The sequence below is a fragment of the Lolium perenne genome, chromosome 6 (genome assembly GCF_019359855.2).
Source record: "Lolium perenne isolate Kyuss_39 chromosome 6, Kyuss_2.0, whole genome shotgun sequence".
Classification (NCBI taxonomy): Eukaryota; Viridiplantae; Streptophyta; class Magnoliopsida; order Poales; family Poaceae; genus Lolium; species Lolium perenne.
Genome location: NC_067249.2, coordinates 38,807,345 through 38,813,344, shown reverse-complemented (window position 1 = coordinate 38,813,344; position 6,000 = coordinate 38,807,345).

Below are 6,000 nucleotides of genomic sequence, written 5' to 3'. Positions count from 1 at the left end.
CCCGGGCTTTGATTTCGTCCAATTCCGAGAATATTTCCTTACTAGGATTTCTGAAACCAAAAACAGCAGAAACAAAGAATCGGCACTTCGGCATCTTGTTAATAGGTTAGTTCCAGAAAATGCACGAATATGACATAAAGTGTGCATAAAACATGTAGATAACATCAATAATGTGGCATGGAACATAAGAAATTATCGATACGTCGGAGACGTATCAGCATCCAACAACGAAGCAGAATATGAAGCCCTCATACACGGCATGAAGATGGCGAAAGCTTGTGGCGCAACTCGATTAAAAATCTTTGGCGACTCGCAGTTGGTAGCTCAGCAAGTCATGAACCAATGCGATGCAGTCAATGATAGCATGATAGCATACAAGGAAGTCTACAATGAGCTTGAGAGCTGTTTGATGGGTGCGAAGTAAATCATATAAGCAGGTTGAGCAATGATGAAGCCGACGTTCTCGCAAACATCGGGTCACAATGCCTTGCAATTCCACCAGGTGTATTTTGGGAAGAGATAGCGGAGAGGTCTACGAAGTCGACAAAATCAAAAACGAAGGAGAAGGACAAGAAACCCTCGGGGGCTCAAGAAACACCGAAGGATGAAGAAGAGGAACAGGACCTGGTTATGATGGTACAGATACCATGGATGCAGGTGTACATATCATACATCCTAAAGAAAGAAATACCCGACGATCCAGTGGAAGCTAGGCGAGTTATCAGACGATCTAAAGCTTTCACCGTGGTCAAAGGGGAGTTGTACAAACGAAGTATTTCGGGAGTACTTCAAAGGTGCGTCACACCTGAGGAAGGCAGGATGATCTTGAAAGATGTGCACGAGGGAATTTGCGGTCACCACGCAAGTAGTCGAGCTATTGCAGCCAAGGTCTTTCGAGCTGGATTCTATTGGCTAACAGCAATCGAGGATGCAAAGGAGATAGTAAGAACTTGCGATGCGTGTCAGAGATTTGCCGCAAAACCACACTCCCCGACAGCAGAGCTGATGCCAATACCGTTGTCGTGGCCCTTTGCTCAATGGGGCCTAGATATGGTGGGGAAACTACACAAGTCCTGGCCAGGTGGAAAGGAGTATATGCTCGTAGCTGTCGACAAATTCACAAAATGGATAGAAGCAAAGCCAATAAATTCACCAGACGGGGCATCTGCCGTTAAATTCATAAAAAGCATCGTCTTCAGGTTTGGAGTACCTCACAGCATCGTCACGGACAATGGTAGTAACTTCACATCCCATGAATTCAAGGATTACTGTGAAGAAGTGGGTATCAAGCTGCACTTTGCGTCAGTTGCACACCCGCAAACTAATGGTCAAGTCGAGAAAGCCAATGGCATCATCTGCAACGGCATCAAGAAACGCTTGTTAGCACCACTGGAGAAAGCACGACACACCCGGCCAGAGGAGCTGCCTAGTGTGTTATGGAGTATACGAACAACACCAAATACAGCGACACAAGAAACACCGTTTTTCTTGGTCCATGGAGCGGAAGCGGTGTTGCCAATCGAAATAGAACACGATTCTCCACGAGTCGTGGAATATGATGAAGAGGGGTCGAGAAAAGCTCTAGAAGACGACGTCGGTGCACTCGATGAAGCTCGAGACGAAGTACTTTCACGGGTAGCCAAGTATCAGCAGGACTTGAAGAATTACCACAGCCGACATTTACGACCAAGATCCTTTCAAGTGGGAGATCTAGTTCTACGACTCAATCAACAAAGCACTGAAAAACTCGAGTCACCATGGCTTGGTCCTTACGTCGTCACGGAAGTCATCGAAGGAGGAGCATACAGAATCAAGGATAAGAAGTCAGGGGCTCCCGAGAAAAACCCCTGGAACGTGGCACAGCTAAGGCGTTTTTACGCCTAGTGTCGAAATATAGTACTTCTTGTAAAAATACAATGTACTGAAACGCCCGCGAGTTTTCAGGCGTGCTCTTTTCCTTTTTCGGGGCACTGAGTGGGGCCAGAAAAGGTTTTTAATGAGGCGGGCTCGCGGTGCTGCAATCAATAAAGATAGTTGGGATATATATTTCTTCGACAGGCTCGGGGGCTCATGCCTTCATTTTACAAATAATCTTGAAAATATTTCGCCTTGGTACAAAATACCTCGTGAAACAAATCAAGATACAAGATAGCGATCAAGCAAGACACGGGGATTCATACCCACAAACATAGCGCAATCAATAAAGATAGTTGAGATATACATTTCTTCGGCAGGCTCGGGGGCTTACGCCTCAGACTTGCAAAGACATACTCCCGACAATATTTCGTCATGGTGCGCAAACACCTCGCAAAATAAGACCAAGATACAAGATTGCAATCAATAAAAATAAGGCACGGGGGCTCATACCCGCAAATATAGTAGGCTCAATACAATTTATGCGCTTTGGTTTGAAAACCTCGCGCATACAATAAATAAAGTCGACACCAAGACACTTGGGGTCTCAACAAAGAAAAAATAGTTTATCGACTGTACAATATAGAACATGATGACAATATACAGGAAACAATTCTTGAAGAAAAATTCAACGAAGAAGAGAAGTTAGTGGTGGCCTAGTATGTTATCTATGGACATCCGACTTGAAGAACGAGTGCTATGCTCAGCATAGCTGCCTCTCACGAAGAACTCAGAATCTCTCCGAAGAAGTTCGTCTATCATAGCTTCGGCTACAGGGGTTACATAATCGTCAAGTTTGCTAACATCCCTTTTCTTTTTCGCCATCTTCGCCAAGCACTTGGGGATAACTTGACTCATATCAAACTTAGGGTGGCAGATTTTGATCATGATCATAGCAAACCTAGCACCAGCACAGAGCTGTGCCCGAATAAAGTCGTGGATCCTCGGGGCATCTTTAAACTTCTCCATCAAGCCAAGAAGAGTATCGGGCGTTTCGTTCCGAGGAAACAATGTTTTATAAACCAATGACAAGGTCCTGGTACAGGAATCCAGGAAATCGTGAACCTGAATGGCGCGGTCTTGGAATCCGACGATTTGTCGGGTCCTTTCTGGAGTAGCCCAGAACAAACAGCCGTGGTCAAGGGAGAGATTGACGAGTAAGTTGGTCCTCGTATTTACCCTATCATCTTCGGCAGCAGCGTCGAGAAAGGAACCTATTTAACGACAGCATGAGGATCTCAAAAAAAAAGGGATACAGCAGACAGATGGAAGAAGCTTTGGTTTGAAGTAAATTACCAGATATATCGACAGCAGCTTCATTCATCAATTCAAGCATGGAATTTTCTCGAGAAGCTGCTTTTTCAGCCTCAGAAATGGCAGTGTCCCTGGCGGCTATGGCCTCTTTGGCTTGTTGGAGAGCAATTTTTTCTTTTTCAGATGCTTTTCGAGATTGTTCCATCATTGCCAAAGTTTGTTTTTTCATGGATTGAAGTTGTTGTCGAAGTTCTTGCAAATCTTGCGACAAATGTTTGCTCGACGAACCTTCGAGGAGGTCATCCTTGACTAGTGCTTTCTTCGAGAATGAAGAAGCAGGCGATGTTTCGGCAGAACAAGGATTGGTGGAGTAGTTATCAAATATTAACTGGAAAAGAAATTCTCAGGATCAATGATGGTGCAAGGTAGAATTTCATTGATCTTCAAGAAATTTACATTAGATATTACAGAAGGAGCTCTCCAAAAGGACTACTAAGGTAATTATCGCCAAAGCTAACATGGCGACAATAGCAAAAGAAACAGAAGCAACAAATAAAGAAAAGAAGAGGCATTCAACTAGACCTCCGGCCTTGATGAGCTAGGAGTTGAAGATGGCTTGATCCCGAGATAGGCCAGGATTTTCTTCGTATTGGGCTTGGCTGCCTTGATCAAGGATCGCCATTTCGCTTGCTCTATTTGGTCGGTGTCGCCAACTTTCGTCCAGTCAACAGTTTGTTGGCTGTCCGCGACCAAGGCAACAGTGCTCTCGATAGCAATCTTCATGTTCTCCTGGCGCATCTTCAGCCCAAGATCTTAGGGTGGATTGAAGTCCTTGGCAAGACCAAGGAAAGTCTTGGGCTCCTCTTTCTTCGGGAAGAAGTAAGGGAATAGCCTTGATAGTCCTGCGTCAGCATGTTCCATGCCTTCGCGAACTTCGGTCCCATGAAACTCCAAGAACGAGAGTGCGTCAAGGAGAGGATCATTGTCGGGATCTTCAATCTCAAAATCTTGGTTTGTTTTACCTGCCAAAGAAAAAATATGTTGGTCGACAGCATGTGAGGAAAATCAAGTATAAGCAAGATAGAAGGAATTGACTAAATTACCAAGGAAGCGCCGATTCTGCGCAGTCAAGCGCTTGATGATCGCCTTTTCGCGAGTAGCCTGGGCGGCTTTATGCTCATTTAGAGCAGTTTCAGCGTCGTCAAGTCTTTTCTGCAGATCTTCGACGCCAGCAGCTTTTGCCTTGGCCTCTTCAGCCTCCGCTTTAGCATGGCTAGCGTCGAGTTCAGCCTTCTTGCGAGCCGTTTCACTTTGCTCTAGTTTCTGAGCAAGCGTGTCGACAAGCTTGTTGGCCTCTGCAAGTTTCTCTGTCAAGATAGTAAAGAATCGTTAAAATTACGACAAAGCAGGAGCAGGAAGCTATAAAACAAGTCATTATAAGGGTGTTACCTTCAGTCTTGCTGGCATATTCACGGTACCCAACGAATTGGGCACCGATGCGAACAAGTTCTTGGATCATAGGCTGTCAAAAAAGGACAAAGAAAGAAAACGTCGGTATGGGAAAAATGAAGGCATTAAGAAGAAAAATAGAGAAAGAAAAGATAGTAACAAGCAAACTAAAAACTTACATCATCCAAGAGAGGATTGGAGGAGCTACCCAATTGGAGGGTAGGCTCCATGACCGTTTCTACCCTCGTCCTTTTTGGTAAAGGGACAAGGGGGCTTGAAGGAGGAGTAGGAGCGCCAACGTTTAGTTGAGGAGGCGAGGATTCCTCTCCTTCAATTGGCGTCTCCGAAACAACTAAAGTATGTGACGTACTCGTTCGAGCAGCCACATCAAGAGTTGGTATTTCTTCCTCATCATCACTGGGATTAAAAGACGACAGCATAAAAAGCAAGACAGGCAAAAATCTTCGAGTACAAAAATAAGGGGAAATAGAGGGGACTTACGAGCTGATGAGGGATTCAAGATATGGATCATAAGCTGCCTTCTGACGTGAAGGACCAACTTCTTCGGCTTTGGAGGTGCCGGAATCTTCGGCACCATTCCTTTTCCTTTTGTTCCTTGGAGAAACAGCAGGAGGAGGAGATTGTGCCGATGTAGTGCCTTCGGAGGCAGCTTCCTTTTCAGAAGATCCCGCAGATTTTCGAGAATCCACGGGTTCATTCACAAAAGAAGGGGCATCTTGATTGTCGTCAGTGACAATGGCCCTCTCCTCGACGTCTCCACCTTCAGGAAGGGGAGGAAGCGAGACAAGATTTGGATGGTCCTGTAGACAAAGCAAGGGAAGATGTTAAAGAAGCAGAAAAATAAATAAAAAAAATATATACATAGATAGTAAAGCAATAGCAAATCAGGCGACAAAATTTACCTTGGGAAGTGGATTGGTGGCGCTGAATGGTTTTACACGACAAGAAGAAGGGACAGAATCTTTTTTGCTGAGAGACGAGATTTTTCGGACAAGTTTTTCTAAATCCTTGACCTCTAAATCCGCTGACAACCGATCTGCGTCCTTGTCGCCAGCATATTCCCAGAGAGGATGTTTGCGAGCCTGAAGCGGTTGCACTCTGGTTCTGAGAAAATATGCCGTGATTTGAATACCTGATAACTCTTTGCCGCGAGTATTTTGCAACTCATGGATACGGGTCATCAGGGCTTCTGTCGCTATTTTTTCTTCTTCGGTAGCCTCTGCGTCCCAGGAGCGGCGGCGAAGAATTTTCTCGGCACCATCAAAAGGAGGGATGTTGTCTTCAGCACATCCATGGTTCTCCTCCTGAATGTACAAGCACTTCTTGCGCCACCCTTGAACTGAGTCAGGGAGTTTGACGTCG